The following is a 19,054-nucleotide window of genomic DNA, read 5'->3' as shown; positions in this document are numbered from 1 at the left end:
TCATCCTTGTAAGAATTTCAATCTACTGTTGCTATAATGCCTGATAAGGCTAACGTGGTTATGGATAAGAAAACATGTTGTTACTAAGAGTTTAACTCTCAAAAATAATGGCCAAATGCCAAGAAGTAGTAGCAGCAAAATAAGTCCATGGGTAACTGGGCTGTATTATGGATTAAAACAGGTATGGGTAAAAAAAGAAAAATGAAAGTTGAGAATGACGACACCACCTGATGAGAGCAGCAAACCACTTCGTGCGTTTGTTTAACAACAACAACAGAAAAGCTCACCCTGTACGTGATGTTGCCGAGTTCCATAAGCAAACATCGGGCAGCATGATGTAACAGAAAGAGTCCTGGACTCAGTCAGGAGACTTCTGTTCTAGTCCAAGGCCTCAGTCTCCTCATCTGTAAAATGAGGTGCTGAATTAGATAATCTGAAAGGGCTCTTCTGGCTGTAACACTGAGAGTCTATAGACAAGTACAGGAAGAAGCAGTAAATGGAGGACTTCTGTTAACAGTGAGGTTAACACTGCAAACAGCAGGTGGAACAGGGATGAAAACGATTTTCATAAATTTTGAACTGCTGTAAGCAATCTTTTCATAACTTTTAAGTAGATTTTTACGATATAAAATCGTAACTTAAGATTTCGTAACTCTTAAAATTTTTACAATATACCTGCCTTAGTTAAGTAACCTTATCATCTAAACCAGATTAGGAGTGAGTGACCAAATTATGACCTCAAAAAAGCAATTCACCTTTAGCCAATGAGACTGCCCAAGTGAATCTTAAAAACAGCATAGGAACACCTTTGGGCTAGTAATTACTTTAGGTAATGAAATGCCTCATAACTGATCTCAATTTTCAATTAAGTAACTGAACAAAGTGTAAAATGACACCAAAACTGATAAGTAAATTAGACAATTACTTTTACTTGTAACAGAACAATAATTATGCTTACGATACCCTCCTTCTCTGTTAATGAGCATACCTTCCCTATGCATAATATTTTTCTTGTTAGCTCTCAAAACAGAACCTGACTGCTTTTGACAACAAGGTTAACTGAAATAAATGACATTTTTTTACCACTAGTGACAAACAGAAATATAAAGAGAAGAGTATTTTTTGTTTAAGTTTTCTACACTAAAAGAAATCAAGCTTCTATATATAGGTAACAAATAATGGAAAGGCTCTGGTGCCTCAAAAACTTGTGGTTTCCTAACGGCAATTTCCTAAATACAAGTAATTAACTGACTGGTCTAGGGTCTAATAAATTTTTTAAGTTCATAGATCCTCTGACGCCACAGTTTACCTTTACTTTTCATTTATGTTAATACTATGAATCTCACCTGGCAGATTTTTACAACTCTAGCTATATGAGGACCAATAAACATATCTCTAACAATCAGGAAACTATTACTATAAAAAAATCTATCCTTTTAAAGGATGTAACATATATCTTCTAAAATATACAAAGATATAATGAAATAGCCTATGAAAAATTTGTTTTTAAAGCTTACTTTATGCAAATCACCTAGTGATTATAAAAGAACTTGGCACACACACAATTCCATTAATCATTCACTGGAACATTTCACACTGGCAATACAGCACTCAGTTACTCAGAATCACTAATAAAATTTTTCTCTGGCTAGTAGAAACAAAGGCAAAAAGAAAGCATCCTTGATGGTGATGAATCTGTTCTTGGCTAGTCTTAAAATAGTCGTGATATCCATGTGCCCGAACTTTCCTTCACATTAAAATATTTTCTATTTTAATGTAGGTATTTTGACTTATAATTCTAATGAGCTGATAAAATAAACTTACACTTAACTGCATACAGCAGATATCAGTATGGATATGGAAAGCATACTTTGGTGCACTATTCTGCGCAAAAGCTGTTTTCAGCAATTTACTCAAACTACTTTATTTCCCCCCTCCTCCATGACTTTTTTCAGAGACACTTAAACATTAAGCCTATTTACTACTAATAAAACTACTAGTTTTATTATAATTACTAGTGATAGGATACTATAAGCAGCATTATTTTTAGCCACTATCATACAGATGTAAACCAGCTCCTCAAAAATTCAGACCTGACTGTACTACAGAAAACACTATTCTCTTGGTACCAGGATCAGGGGTTAAATGAAAATTTGATGTTTAAATAACTAGTTGGTATGTGGCAAGAAGTCCACTGGATTTTTCCTCACTAAATTTCTATCTGTAGAACAGAAACACATTTGTAATTCTTCCTAACACTTGTGTAAGTCGGTATACAGTACAATTTTCTCAAAGACCAAAATGCTTCATTTAGATTATCAATAATATAAAATTCTAGGAACAATTATATAAATTGCTAAAGCTACATACAAAACAGCAGCACATTTGCTTTTCATCTGTTTGCATTTTTGCAGCATATTTGCTTTGAGAAAGTTATAATGGAAATGGTGGAAAGATTAAAAAGTCAAAAGACCAAAAATAAGTCCAAATCTACTTCTGGTCACTAGAAACTAACAAGCCATATATACATACATACATACATATAAATATGTGTATATAGAAAAATTAATTATATATAACTTTTTGTTTTCTAAAATGTAAATGTATTTAATAAGTTCTTAATCTTGTTCAAACTTCTCATTTCAGGTTAAGGGAAAAGAAATTGTCAATAGAAAGAAACAGATGATCAAACTAATGGCTAAAAAATCTCACAATTCATTTATATTTCATTTTTCTCTCATCTTTATCCACTTATAATTTATTCCAATACATACCTGAAAAATTCAGTCTATCAAAATAGATTTCGTAAGAGTAAGTTGAGGATAAAGAATGAACAGTAGTTTAGAATGCTTATACTTAATACTGGATAGTATATTAATATTTCTAATATCACTATACTCATCTCTCAAAATTTTATAAAATAATTACAAAATTCAGCAACTATGATCATCTGTTTTTTAATAGAACAACTTATTAACACACAATTACCATTTTCCTAAAACACGGATTTTTTAAAATAAATTCTCATCCTTCAATCTGGCTAACAATTTCTAGCATTAAAATCATGCAGCATTCCTCTGCTGAAGAATACAACACACTAAAAAATGTGCCCTAAGTCATATTTTGCAATCAACAATTGGCCAATTAAAAGAACAGAAAGAGAATCTAAAAGTTTCCTCTATGAGCACTTTCAAAACTTGCTCAAAATAAGCAACCCCAGGGATTCCATTTCCCACTATTCACGTTTGACTCTGATCATACTATTGTAAATGATCTTCGTGAGATTTTGCTCTATCACTCTGAAGTCTTCAAATTATTGTATGTATATGTTTCGTCTTTCCACTTACATTGTTTATTTCTACTTCTTTCTTTCTACACCCTAAACAGTTCAGAGCTCAATGCATAGGCAGAAAAATGTCACTGATAAATTCTTTAAAATATTTTCAAATTTAAAGAAATACCAATTCTTATGAAAGTCACCAAAAACAAACAGCAGAAATACACTGCCTACTAGTATCTTTCATAGCATTTCATGATGAAAATTTCAAACCTTCAGAAAAACTCAAAGAAATGTACAAAGAACATTCACACAGCCATCACTAAGACTTTAATATTAATGCTTTCTTCTATTTGTTTTACCCACATCTATTAACTAATCCTGCGGAGAAGGCAATGGCACCCCACTCCAGTACTCTTGCTTGGAAAATCCCATGGATGGAGGAGCCTGGTAGGCTGCGGTCCATGGGGTCGCAAAGAGTGGGACACGACTGAGCGACTTCACTTTCACACACTGGAGAAGGAAATGGCAACCCACTCCAGTGTTCTTGCCTGAATCCCAGGAATCGGGGAGCCTGGTGGGCTGCCGTCTATGGGGTCACACAGTCAGACACGACTGAAGTGACTCCTTAGCAGCAGCAGCATTAACTAATCTTAATTTCTGAAGCACTTCAAAAAAACGTTACAGCTATCAGTAAACTTCCTTCACATAAACCCATATATACTTCAAACTGCCTATCATTAACTATAATAGAGTATTTAGTACAATTTTTCTTTTAAAGAAAGAATGCATGCAAACTACAACAGATAGGTACGGGTGCACTATTCAATGAGTTTTGACGAATGCACAAACTCAAGTAACTCAAATCCCTAACAGGACACTACCATCACCCTAGAAAGTTCCCACACGCCTTTTCTTACTTAATTCTTGTCCCCAGCAGCCATGTTTCCATTTCTAAGCCCTGGCAATCATTTTTTCCCCAACAATAATTATCTTTGTCCCGCCCCGGCCCCAATACACAACAGATATTTGCCTATTTTCAGTACACTGTATAAGGAAGGAATCACACATTATGTCCTGTTTCATGTGAGACTACATTCACTCAGCATGTTTTAGAGTTTAGTACAAATTGCTTCAGGTACCAACAGTTTTCTCCTTCAAATGTCAGTAATACTCTGTGATACAAATAAAGCACAGTTTACCTATTCTCTTGCTGATACCGGAACTGTTTCCAAGTTTAGAGGTCGGCCCGGTATTTGACAGAGTTTATACCCAGAATCTGGTCCTCGACCTCTGAGGTGCGTCCGTCTCTCAGACCTCCCCCTCTTCCTCCTGCTGGCTCCACTGGCCTGCAGCTGCGGGGGTACTTCTCAGCTATCTGGTTCCTCAAGCCAGGGTAAAACCGCAGACCACCAAGGGGAGCCTGCTCTCAGCGAACACCAACACCGTCAACGTGGGAAGCTCACCCAAGGCCACGCCACACCAGGTTCTATTTCCACGTGTCTGCTCGACGATGCTCTCATACTTTCTTTCACATGTGGTCCAGAGATGGCTGTCACTACTCGTGGGACGACTGGTCTGACAGGAGCCACTACTCCATTTTTGGTGATTCTAACCCCCGACTATTCTTAAAAGCACACATATTCAAAACTGCAATTGACATAGCCCCCTTTTCCCATGTTTCTCTCTCTCAAGACCCTGACTGAGCTGGTCCCTCTCAACCAAAGTAGCTCAACTAAATCAGAAAGAGAGGCCTCTGGAAGCTGGATCCTGTAATTCTGTATACGAACAACACAAGTCCCAAGTTCATCCCAAGATGTGTATGCAAAACATACTCAGACAGGCAAAGGTTCAGCCAAAGGTTCTGAGAACTGAAGATAGGAGCTATTGTCAGGGCCCCACACTGAGCCTGAGGTGTGCACATGAGGAGGTACAAAGCAGCAGAATAAAGGCTTTGAATACTGAACTCACAGTGGGACCACTGTCCATGACACAGAAAGTTCAGTCTGGACCTGTCTGGTTTCAAACAATAATAATAATCTCCTGAGAGGATACAATACAAAAGTTACTCAACATACAAAGAATCAAGAAAATCTAATTCTCAAAGAAAAACGCAGGAACAAACGTCAGTCTCAAGATGATCTAGAGGTGAGAATTATCAAAGATAAGGCAGCTATTTTAATAGTCCATTCTCCATAGAGTAAGGGTAGGCACTTGAAATGATGGTAAAAACTCATAAGTAGAAAATATAAGAAGAACCACATGGAAACTTTATAACCGAAAAATCAAGGGAAAAGTGATTTCACAAGGAAGTAAGTGTACACAAAGGAGAGCAAACACTGAAAAAGAGAATAACATAAACAGATGAGAATAAAAGTCTAATTTTAATAAAAGAAAACTCTCCTGACAGTCTGTATCTTTAGCTCTTAACTGTAGTGGAGGGGGAAAAAACCTAGAGATCTCTAGCAAAGACACTTTCAACGTGTCAGTCGCTCATTCGTGCCCAACTCCTTGTGACCCCATGGCCTGTAGCCCACCTTGTCTATGGGATTCTCCAGGCAAGAATACTGGAGTGGGTTGCCATTTCCTTCTCCAGGGGCTCTTCCTGACCCCGGGATCCAACTCAAGTCTCCTGCATTGGCAGATGGATTCTTTACTGTCAGAGCCACCAGGGAAACTGGTAAAGATGCTTTAATTCTTGTTTTTCTATCTCCTCTTTAGGTCCTGTGAAAGCACTCATGATTCACCTCTAAAGAATATTCAAATTCTATAAAATTTGTATGACACAGATTAAAGAAAACTCAAATATAAATGAGGGGATTTGGCTCAAGTTATAATGCTCTACCAAAACTAAGTGATTAGCATCCCTTCTCTAACATTTAGGTCCTCATTTTACAAATGAATAACAACAACTTAAGCTTTGTAATGTAGTCCCATGATCAAATTTTAGGAACTTTCTGAGGGTCATTCCAGTTTCCCCAGATCCTAATTTTTTTTTAAAGTTGTTTCATACTAGTTTACTTAGGGGTTCCATTTTCACTCCTCAATAGATTGTATGTATTTCTCATATGCTTCTTCACTCACTCATCTCGTTCTGAAGTGTTACTCAGTGTTATCCTGATTAGCTAACCATCTTCATAATAAGATCTGTTGACAAGTCCTGGATTTTCTGCTGGAGCCTTATTAATTTCAGTTGCTTTTCCTGACAGAGGAGAATGGAGTTCACTAGCAGCTTTCACACTTTCCAAAACACCAGACTCCCTGTCTGTTCAATTTTGCCCCAACTTCAGGTAGATTACAGTGAACAACATCTCCCAAATATCTCCCAAAAGTTTCCCGTGCAAAATTGCTATCTCCCACTGTTCCAACACTGCTTTCTGTTGTTATCCATTCGTGTTTTTCTGTGGATTTCCGCACCGCAAGCAGAGCTGGGCGGGTGCTGCACACCCACCCGCGGCCCCCAGGGGAGGGCGCTCTGGGCGCTGAGATGGCACGCGGGCTGCAGACAGCAGCCCACATCCCCTGCACCACCTCCAGCACCACCTTCGCAGGGGTCCTGAAGGTTCTCATTGCTCCAATAACTTGTTTCTGGCAGACAAGGAGAACCTTTAAAGATGCTTTAAATCAGGTAGCTGTGATCAGCAAGGTACAGAACACTGTCAACAGACATACAATGCTAACCAAAGGTTTGTCAGTTTCTATTAGCCTCATGAGAAAAAAAAAAAATTTTTAAGGCAGCAATTGATTCTAATAGTCTATTTTTATTTAATCCAATATATCCAAACATGCATGTCAATAAAGGAATGACCTTGTTCTACAAAGAATGGAAATTGGAAGTCAAACAATATCATCTCTTGAAATCCATACAAGATTAAGATTTCACTTAAAAAACAAACCAAAAAAATCTCTTCAAAATCCAGCATACATTTTATATCTACAGCATGTGTGAATTACAACTGGTCGTTTTTTCAGGTGCTGCACAGTGACACATCACGGTGGCTACCACACTGCCAGTGCAAGTGCGGACACGGCGGTGGGAGGGCAGGGGGACGTGAGATAGAGCAAACAAGGCCAGGGTGTCCCTTACACACACACACACACACACACACACACACACACACACACACACACACACAGAGTCTAGGCAGGGGGACGTGAGATAGAGCAAACAAGGCCAGGATGTCCCTTACACACACACACACACACACACACACACACACAGAGTCTAGGCAGGGGGACGTGAGATAGAGCAAACAAGGCCAGGGTGTCCCTTACACACACACACACACACACACACACACACACAGAGTCTAGGCAGGGGGACGTGAGATACAGCAAACAAGGCCAGGGTGTCCCTTACACACACACACAGAGTCTAGGCAGGGGGACGTGAGATAGAGCAAACAAGGCCAGGGTGTCCCTTACACACACACACACACACACACACACACACACAGAGTCTAGGCAGGGGGACGTGAGATAGAGCAAACAAGGCCAGGGTGTCCCTTACACACATACACACACACACACACACACACACAGAGTCTAGGCAGGGGGACGTGAGATAGAGCAAACAAGGCCAGGGTGTCCCTTACACACATACACACACACACACACACACACACACACACAGAGTCTAGGCAGGGGGACGTGAGATAGAGCAAACAAGGCCAGGGTGTCCCTTACACACTTACACACACACACACACACAGAGTCTAGGCAGGGGGACGTGAGATAGAGCAAACAAGGCCAGGGTGTCCCTTACACACACACACACACACACACACACACACACAGAGTCTAGGCAGGGGGACGTGAGATAGAGCAAACAAGGCCAGGGTGTCCCTTACACACACACACACACACACACACACACACACAGAGTCTAGGCAGGGGGACGTGAGATAGAGCAAACAAGGCCAGGGTGTCCCTTACACACACACACACACACACACACACACACAGAGTCTAGGCAGGGGGACGTGAGATAGAGCAAACAAGGCCAGGGTGTCCCTTACACACACACACACACACACACACACACAGAGTCTAGGCAGGGGGACGTGAGATAGAGCAAACAAGGCCAGGGTGTCCCTTACACACACAAACACACACACACACACACACACACACAGTCTATCACTGATGGTTATGAGACCTGTTCTGTTACAGGCAGAAGGACAAATCAGAGAAAGCCTGGTTTTGAAATAAATTTCCACCCCTACTACAGGTAGAAACTTCAATAAAAGGGGGGAAAAAGTAGACAAATGACTTATGGATCATTTCAAAATAAATGAATTAACTATTTATTTCTATGAAAAACCACTGCTTATTCTATCCTAGTTGCAACTGAGGGGAGAAAGTGTACAAGGAATACATTAAAAGACTTTATGGAACAAAAGCATTCCTCCATCAAATGAATTAAAAGATCGGTGAAGGAAACACAAAATGTGTTTAAAAAGTACACAATATTCAATTCAGATGCTTCACTGTGATACTTAGCTTCTGAAGTTTCAGGCAAAATATCAAATCCCCCCTTCCAATGAAAACAATTTGCCCTGTCAGAAACAAGTAAAGTCGCTCAGTCCTGTCTGACTCTTTGCAACCCCATAGACTATACAGTCCTTGGAATTCTCCAGGCCCAAATACTGAGGTCGGTAGCCTTTCCCTTCTTCAGGGGATCTTCCTAACCCAGAGATTGAACCCAGGTCTCCTGCATTGCAGGCGGGTTCTTTACCAGCTGAGCCACAAGGGAAACCAGAAAATAACAAAAAGCTTAAGATAATTTGCAAATGCAAATATAATTTTAAAAGCCTCTACAACAATTTCATTCCTTAACTGTCCCTCCTGTAATATAAAAGGCAATACACAATCTCTGTGACAACCCAGAGTTCCACTCCAATTCCATCATGCCACAGTCATTATCATCTTCCATCTCAAAACAGAAATACAGACATGTTCTCCTAAAGAGAGGAAAAAACTGTGGGAAAAGACTTGGTTCAGACTTCAGACTTTGCAATTTATTATCTAAGCCATTATGAACAGGAAAAATGGTTTCCTCATCTATAAAACAGAGATGGTAACAGCCTCACAGTTACACAGATATTTAAATATCTATCTAATCTCTTTCAGAACACTCACTCATCTTTCCACTGTTGGTCTTAATTTACATTTTTTAATGTGTCAAAAAACTGTAAGCTAATCAAAATATCTTGGTGTCTCCTACATATTTAAAATATCTCTCTGTGATTTGTTCTAAACTCATAAACCCCTATATTTAGTCATTTTTTAAAAATATCAGATTACAATGAACTCACATGATTCCACTAAAATTTAACTGGAAATGAATGTCAAGTGAGATGGTCTTTTATATAGAGTAGGTAGAAAAATAATAACATCAACATCTTTTTTAAAAAACAGGTCCTCCTGATAGGAGGAAACAGTAATCATGGCATAAAAGACAAATAGACATTGTGAAGAAATTCTATTTAAAAGAATCAGGAGAAACATCAAAAGATATGACTGAAATTAAGTAGCTTGCAGAAAAGGACAGAATGTGAAGAAGACAACAAACAGTATCTGTTAAATTTGGCAGTTTCTGTCTTTTACCTCTCAAACTTCAGTATGTTAGTTTTTTCTTTGGAACAAAAAACTAAAACTCAAATGTTTTTAAAAAGCCGTATTATGCCCTGGAAAGGTGGATGGATTGATGGAAGAAAGCAAGGAAAAGAAGATTCCAAATGGCTTCAATACATCCATGAAATATGGTTTGTAGTTTCAAATTTGGCTATATTGCTAGTATTAGACCAGGAGCCCAATTCTCCAGATAGGGAAGATCTTTGGGAGAAGAAATTGGCAATCCACTCCCATATTCTTGCCCGGAGAATGCCATGGACAGAGGAGCCTAGTGGGCTGCTGTCCAAAGGGTCACAAAAAGTCAGATAAGACTGAGTGAGCAAAGCACAGCACAGCCCAATCTTAGATGTGTCACATCCTATTAAGATTGAATTTAACATAGTACAGTCAATGTGAGAAGTTGGAAAAACTTAAAAATAGAGCCAGAAAATAATCAATGACAGAACACCTTTTGTTTTAACATTATTCCATTAAATATTCATCCCTTTATGTGGGTGTAAGTCCTTGCTCACTTTATTTTGGGCTCCTTGAGACATAAAGAGCCAGACTTTATTTTAGGTTGCATGGTACCCCATACTAAGAAATTGTAGAACAGAGGCCAAGATTATATGACGTATGAAGATCAATTTTTAAGTTGCTACTCACCATAACAAGTTAATTATTACACCATACGGCTACTCACCATAACAAGTTTAACTATTCCACCCTAACAAGTCAACTACTACTATTAATATAAGGATTAAGTCCATGTAAGAATCTACACTTCTTTGCCTTCTAAATGATACCACAATCACTCGGGTTTCATTCTGGTCAGTCATATCAGCCTCACATCACACAACACACAACAAATCCAATGGTAAAGATGAAGGCATTCAGTTAAACCCAACTCCAGGGACTTCCCTGGTGGTCCAGTGGTTAAGATTTTGCCTTCCAATGCAAGGGGTGCATCCCTGGTCAGGGAGATAAGACCCCACATATCTTGTGGTCAAAAACCCAAAATATAAAACAGAATAGTGTAACAATAGTATAGCAAATTCAATAAAGAGTTTAAAAATGGTCCACATCAAAAAGAATCTTATAAAAAAAAAAAAACTGCAATGTGCACGTGCTCTGCTTTTCTGAGTTTATCATTTGTTTTGCTTTTGCAGAAAATCAACCATACGTTTTTCAAAGGGATACCTGCTCAGACATATGCAAAAGCACAGATACTTCTGAAAGAAATTCAGCGTGCAGCTATTATTTTCAGTTCCATCCATTCAAAGGGGAAGAAAAAAAAATCCACAAAACTAAGAGAGTTTTTCACCGTAACTCTTACTATTGATCTGAAAATTAGTTCTTCAGGGACATAAATTCTCCACCAAAATAAAATGAATACTTCACACAATCCTGTCTATATGGCTGTACCATTCATTCTTCACATTTAGTAATACCAGTTCAAAATCACGATAGTGGATGAAAATAGTAATGAACTTTTCTACAGTGAACAGAACAAATTATTTCATAGATGATATTCTTGAGAAGTGGAGAATAAAAAGGAACAGATCATTAGCTCCTCAATACGCACCACACTGCTCTTGGGAGTTACCTCTCAAAAAGGTTACAACTCTGGGGTCTTATCCTCAGTTGAGCAAGTCATAATTTACTTTTATCAATTCTCTTAGGACAATCAAGTTCTAGGAGAATAGATGTTAACAAAATACAGTAGGACAATTTATGAATGAGATTAATTTACACTGAGAAATGTAGTTGCAAGTAGACTAGAATATCACTGACACAACAGTCCATGGGCACTGGCAGTGCCCAGGCCACAAGCCTGATCACTGTTTTCCGTAGGACGTAGGCACCTTCTTACTGCAAACATCTAAAGGTCATCTCTGGCCACAATTAGGTCAGGGGAGAGCACTAAGGAGCTGATGCCTTGCCCTTTCCAAAGCATAACTCCACCAGTAAGGAATGGAGTTGTCGGACAAACTGCCGCTTTCATGACCACTGAGTGGAAGAACTAAGGGGCATGTCCCACACTGGCTTCCAAAGGTCCCAACAAGACGCTGTCCCAATTGCCTAAAACATTAACCTGTATCCTTTACTGGTCTCATCTTCCTTTTCTTATTTCCTCACAGGAACTTTCTGGGTTCAGCTTTCAAATAAAATGGTTATAATCAAGGGTCTGATTCTACAGAAATCAAACCTGACAACTGGTCAGTGAGGTTCTATTCTTAGTAGGAAAATCTTGTTAAACCAAATTAAGTTTTAGAAGCTGTGGGATGACTGGAGAATTAGAAAAAAAGAGAAAAGAAAGGGCCTAAAGGGACTGGTCGACAAAATGAATAGTCTTTTATTGAAAATGAGAATTTATCTTTGGAAGAGTTCAAAGGAAAAAAACACACCAACTGCTCTAAAGCACATCAGATGCAAATGAGAACTAAACTGAGACACCATATTCCAACTATGAGACAAAGTATGTATCTGTCCAAAAGGTTCTGACTACATACTGTTTACAAGTGGGGAGACAGGCACCCTCACACAGTACTGGGAAAAACAGAGAATGGCAGAAAGCCTGAGGAAGAGAATTTGGCAAGCTGCCTCAAAATTACACGAACATTTATGCTCATACCTAAAACTCTCATTCATGAAACAGCTAAGCTACATCTAGGTAATGAACTACTACTCAGCTATTATAAAAACAGAGGACTAATTCTATACACCGGTCTCCAAAACGTTCTGCTGACGTCTATAAGAACTATACAAAACGTTTTAAGTTGACTTCTGAGCGTTTTTGATAGGACTCTGGTCTCTGATAGCTTCCCTGCTTTGTTACATGACAGGGTGTTACTGAGCTGGTCTTCTACTTGTACATACAAAACATGTGTGTGTGTATATATGTGTGAGTGTGTGTGTGTGTCTATAGACCCACACACTCACACACACAGACTCACACAGGTTTATTTATATTTTTAAAAATAGCAACCTAGCTAAACTTGGTTACCTATAAGGAGAAGAAACTAAGTACATACTTCATTTTGAAGTAATATCAGTGTTTTACATAAAATTATAAACAAGATTAAGTCAGTATTTTTAAACCCTAAGAATTAAAAATAAAATCAAACAAATGGACCTGATTCTGACCAAGTTGGTGGGAAAATCATATAAGTGGATTTACTTTGAAAGTAAACCCCAGTGGGGTATGGGCAAAAGAAAAAAAAATTAAAATTGCAGTTTTCAGTAATCATATTGGTGGTAATGGTTTAGATATATAAATATTATTTATAAATATAAAAATTATACTATGTACAATATTTTATTTATTTTATATATTTACATATTTATATCTTACACACTTTATTTTATGGTTTTAATGTTTTACACATGTTAAATCCATATATAGCATTATACTAATATGCAATATAAAGTTACAAAAGAAACAAGTTTACATAAATACCATTAGAAAAAGACATTTTTCAGCATGAGAAAGGATGGCAATATTGAAATCAAAGAATTTAAGCTTGAAAAATTAAAATCCAAAACTTTTACCAGATGTATCACAGACACACTAGATAGATATTCAGAAAACAACAAATGCCCTCAGCACAAAACTGTGGCTCTACATACTGCTTCTCACTAAAAGGAACTGGGCTTTCTGGAGACACAGCTGAGTGGAGGACTGAGGAAGGACACATGGAAGATGAGCTCAGGAACACCCTGTCATGTAACAAAGCAGGGATCAGAGACCTATCAAAAACGCTCAGAAGTCAACTTAAAGGCTCCCGAGGCTAAGACAATCTGAGTATCCCAAGAATAAAAACTGCAATGCAGTAAAAAATCAAATTATTTAAATTCACAAGCTCGGAGAGACACTTTTTGTAAAAGTTTTTTCTGGTCTACTTTTCCCAGCATTTTAGGAAACAACTTAGCACTTTAAAAATTGGTAGATAAACTTATGTACAAAACAGGAACAGAGCTACAGATACAGAAAACTGGTAAATAAATGGAAGAATCAAGAATTTGGCACGCCTTTTCTGTGCAAACTGTGCCACAGAGTAACCAAATACCTAATGAGGGAAGTTTCTTTTTATAGAAATATTACAGATAATAAATAATGGAGGTGATCTAGGAAATGACCATCAATGGTCACAAACAGACACAAATCAATATTATAGGTTTTCCTTAAATTACTTAGTACCCCCTACAATATGTTCTGTCACCCTCAGTTCAGTTGCTCAGTCATGTCCAACACTTTGTGACTTCATGGACTGTAGCATGCCAGGCTTGCCTGTCCATCACCAGCTCCCAGAACTTGCTCCAACTCATGTCCATCAAGTCGGTGATGCCATCCAACCATCTCATCCTTCTCCTCCTGCCTTCAATCTTTCCCAGCATCAGGGTCTTTTCTAATGAGTCAGCTCTTCACATCAGGTGGCCAACGTATTAGAGCATCAGCTTCAGCATCAGTCCTAATGAATATTCAGGACTGATTTCCTTTAGGATTGACTGGTTTGATCTCCTTGAATTCTTGCTGTACTTGTTACTTTCTTTCCTGTGACAGTTTTTGGCTGCTGTGAGGGTTAGGGGGTTGGTTTATTTGTTTTTGGGGTAGTGTAAGGTGATGACAATAATTTCTTAGTATCAACCATATATCCTTTTAATTTGAACTTTTACAGATTGACAACAAAGTTCATACATTACATTTGATTGCTACTTACAGCTTATGCTTCACTATGTACAGCTTCTGTCACCCTATCCCCATCCCCAAATAATGCAGAAAAACTTGAATTAGATTAATCTTCTAAATCTAACTACCGATTTATTTAAAAGCAAATTCAAGGGAAAGAGAGGCATAAGGATGTAATCAAGACAAACGTATTAGAAGGATAAAAAGAGGTAAAGCATAAGCCATATATAAAAATGACTTCAAAATGACTTCAGGGATTTTTCAAAAAATTGGCAAATGTGCTTGAGATAACTGAATTTAAAATACAGTCTACAAGCTGCTTCCCAAACAAAACAAAACACGCAGGCTATGTGAGAGGTACTTGACAAAGTCACTTGAAGGTAGGTACTTAGAAAAGAGAACCAGTAGCATCACAATTGGCTCTCAGACATCCAACAGGTCTGTACAACTTATTTCTTGGGGGAGACATGCCACAAAAGGCTAAGACTCCAACAACCAAGAAAAATGCACAGGTTTCAAAAGTGAACTTCAAACCAAACAGTTAGTTACTCAAAATGCTTGATGAGCTGTTTATGTGAGAAACTGCAGTGCTCCAGAGGAAACAGCAGATTTAATGATGGTTAATGAATCACCCAAGTACCATAAAGAACCCATAAATATTTCATATATGAATGAAGGACCATGTCATCCTTCGTGCTAGGTAGAGACAGAACAAAAATCCTTTTCCCCACCAACATTCCCCATTACTTGCTGAGGGGAAGGAGAAAGGGAGAAGGGAGACTGGAGATGGGGAGAGGTCATTTTCTCATCAGCAGTAAGAATATAGAAGATAGTTTAGGCAGAGGAAATCTAACACACTGACAAGTCCATCTTTAAAATGAATCATTTCCTAGAAATATTTTCACAGATAACTTTTGTATCGCACTCTCTCATTCTGGTTCTAGTTGATTTTTAGTGCTTTTTATTTCAGACAGATGCATCTATAATTTCCCACCAAGTTCCATAAAACTTAATCAGTTTCTATAGCTCCCCGATTTAATATTTAAAATGAAAATGTGATTAAGTAAAAATAATTAAAAGTTTTGATAATGCACTATAGAAAACATTGTTGTAAGACATTAATTCTTAAAAAAATAAATAAAAATTCATAATTCATTCTATTTCCTGATCCCCCAAATACAGAGCCATACCACTTATGTTAGGAATTACCTTTTGTAAGGTAAAAATCACTCTGATTTCTAAGTAACAGTGATGCGATCACTCAGCCTAGCTAGAATGAATATTAGAAATTTAGTCCAATGCTATCACCTAATTTTTTAAGAGTGCTTCTGCCAAAAGTCACACAAGACGTATGCAGCAGAGAGTGAATCCCAATTCCCACAGTCTAGTGGTCTTTTGCTGTATCACACAGTGGACAGATGTTCATTCCACAGAGAAGATTCTAAACGACCTTGTTAAATAAATAAGAATGGTTCTCCTAACAATTATCCACTTACTAAAGACAGGTAAAATTTTAGCCATTTAACCGCCCATTAACTATAAATATTACGAGAAATGTGATGACTATTTCAGTAAGATGACGGACAAAAACACAAGAGCTATCAGGGCCACTGTAACCTGAGTTTAGTGCTCTTCATTCTGATAACCACAGCGAAGACAATGGAAAGCTTCAAATCAAGTGTTCTGCCTTAAAAAATAAATAATCAAACATTATTTTCTAAGTACCTTAAGTTACTTATTTTTAAAAACAGTTCTTCACTTTGGGAACATGTGAGTTTTGTCCAATTGTGAAAAACTTAAAAATTCTTGACAGGTTCTTAAAAATATAAGAATAATAAAAAGAGCAGTTAAGACAATCTCTGACAAAAGAAAAAGAAGAAATGCTTACCATTGGCAGTGCATTGATGTGGGGATGTACAACTGAGTATCTGGTACCACCAATCACAAGTTGCTGTTGCTGATGCTGAGGAAAAAGGAAAGTAAAATATTCAGTGCATCCTAAAACACATTCTGCTCAAAAGATTTCTCATTCCAAATTTTACCGGAAGGAAATACTATCTCTATGTCTTTAAGGCCCCCACCAGAGAGTATCTTTCTCTCCCTAAGCAACTGTTGTCATAAACAAGAGCAACTTTTGAGCATGTAGTACACAGCAGGCACTGAAAATCATTATGTTTCTAAAAAGTTGACACAACGAACAAAATGAGGCTCAAAAGAGATGAATTTGCATAAAGAAGGCACTCACCACCATTCAACTCAACTCACGCAAATATTACCACTACTGGACCCAGTATGGCAGGTTCATAATCTACCATATCATGAGCCATGAAAAACAGTACAAACTTACATGCTACATATTCTGTTTAATAACTGAGAGAAATACATGACTGGTTTCAATCAAAATGTACTAAACTGGAAATCTCTTCAGACTTTCTATTCTAGAGTTTACCTAGTCTTCTCAAATGCTGGGGCACGGCACATTATTTTTCAAGACCATTTACTGCAAACACACAGCGGTTTCTCACAGGCCCTTTCAGAGTGGCGGCTTTTGGGCAGGACAATGATCAGTGATGCTCCCACCACGGGCAAGCAGAGCGCACCTTTCTGGAAGAGTGCAAGCTGATGCATGCAAGAGATTTTCTTCATACACCAAAAAGTGTGAAGTCAGTACTAAAAAGATAACCTGGCAAATACACCGAATATGTGCAGAAAAAATGCAATCCCTTGAGATGCGCTCCTCTCTGATTTTATCTACAATTGACTGGAACCCTCACTTTGCTGATTACTAACTCCAAGGCCACACTAAATAACTTCAGTGCTACTTAAAACTTTCAGGTAGCTGAGCTGTAAGAAGATCTAGGAATTAAAAATAATACTTATTAAATACATCACACACTTATAAGTGAAATTATAGATATGATATTTCACTGGCTTCTTGTGCTTCAAGACAGGTAAGTGAGCCCCAAGGCTTTCTGGCACAAAACACTGAGCTACTCAGCAGATCTTTACTAACACCTATTGGGAAAATGTTCTATAAACATCATGATTGAATCCAAACAAAAACTAGATTACTGCGAGGTTCTGTCTACCTCAGTGTCATTTATTATGAACATCAATAATTTTACTATACAAGTTTTCATGAATTTTTGAGCTCTAAGCTATGTAGACTGGCATACATTCATTCTAGTTATTTATAAACAACTAACATATGCTACTGAACATCATACAACATTCTAGATCCTCAACAGTAAGGTTCATCAGTACTAACAGTGAAATCAGTACTGTATGTCAAATGTGTTTCTTGAGAATCTCTAATTTTTTCATCCACCTTCTAAAATGATTAGATCAGGGAAGGTGGAAAGCTTATTATAACTGTTTAAGTACCCAGCCTACCATTTTCTTGTTTCCTATTCTTGTTCATGTTTCTGATATTCTGTTTCTTTGCAGGAATCTTCACTTTATTAGTCTATTTTATGGGGTTTGGTTAAAACTGAATAATATAATCCACAAATCTATATAATCAAACGCAACTAAACTTAGAGTAATAAGCCCAAATACATGGCAATTTTCCCAAATGGAATGAGTGAATGGATATGCCACTGTTGCTCTGCAGAACTCCCAACCCTTTGAACACTGTTATGGATCATATGTTATACATGACTCTCTAACACCACAGCCAAGTGAACCCCAGTAGCAAACATTAAAAACATTTAATTTTTAAAATCTAAAATGAGCATATATGGAGTAGCTGAGCACTGTACTTCAATGGAGAGCTTTCACTACTAGGATGTGTACACACCCAACAGACACAAACTTACACACATGTACCTTTGGGAAATACTGTGCTAGTCTTTACTTCCCCCTCCCTGGTTCTCTCCTCTTAATTTTTTTGTGGTAAGTCCTCTCATCATTCTCACAGAGGTCTCTAATCTCAGTTTTCTCTAAATATATTTTCTCTTCCATTCTTTTCTTCATTCATTCATTTAGCTTTTATCAGGTGACAGCTCCTCATAGGAAAAGTCCACAAGAGTGATTTAATACTAAAGGGGTTAAATATCTGATTCTAGGAGTTGAAGGGTAAATAAATCTATGGAAAATGGTGTGTTAACAGGTATCTTAGTTCCTCAACCAGGGGTCCAACCTATGCCCCTTGCAGTGGAAGCCACAGAGTCCTAACCACTGGACCACCAGGGAATTCCCAAAAACTTTTAAAAAGTATATGTAGGGCTATATTTTGGTTTCTGCATTAATATTTTCCTGGTCAATTCATTTTGAAAGCATCAATTCTCCAGTGTTCAGTCTTCTTTATGGTCCAACTCTCACATCGTACACGTCTATATAGTTTGGCTATATGGACCTTTGTCGGCAAAGTGACATCTCTGCTTTTTAATACGCTGTCTAGGTTTGTCATAGCTTTCCTTCTGAGCAGCAAGCATTCTTTTCATTGATGCTTTCAAACGGTGGTGCTGGCG

General features: G+C 37.8%; 1 protein-coding gene across 3 annotated transcripts in view; it reads right to left on the bottom strand.

Annotated features, from left to right (window-relative positions):
- TBL1XR1 (TBL1X/Y related 1) overlaps nt 1-19,054 on the bottom strand; it is a 168,646-nt gene that overhangs the window by 65,915 nt on the left and 83,677 nt on the right. For 2 of the 3 annotated variants that reach the window (XM_020886668.2, XM_070466385.1), the window contains exon 2: nt 16,471-16,545. The gene's annotated coding sequence lies outside the window, so the exon portion shown is untranslated. Of the gene's footprint in view, nt 1-287; nt 377-16,470; nt 16,546-19,054 lie in introns of those variants that run through there. The other variant, XM_020886669.2, reaches the window with a different exon arrangement.

The sequence above is a fragment of the Odocoileus virginianus genome, chromosome 4, assembly GCF_023699985.2.
Source record: "Odocoileus virginianus isolate 20LAN1187 ecotype Illinois chromosome 4, Ovbor_1.2, whole genome shotgun sequence".
Taxonomy (NCBI): domain Eukaryota; kingdom Metazoa; phylum Chordata; class Mammalia; order Artiodactyla; family Cervidae; genus Odocoileus; species Odocoileus virginianus.
Note: the sequence above shows the minus strand (reverse complement) of the source record. Positions and strands in the feature narration are given on the sequence as shown.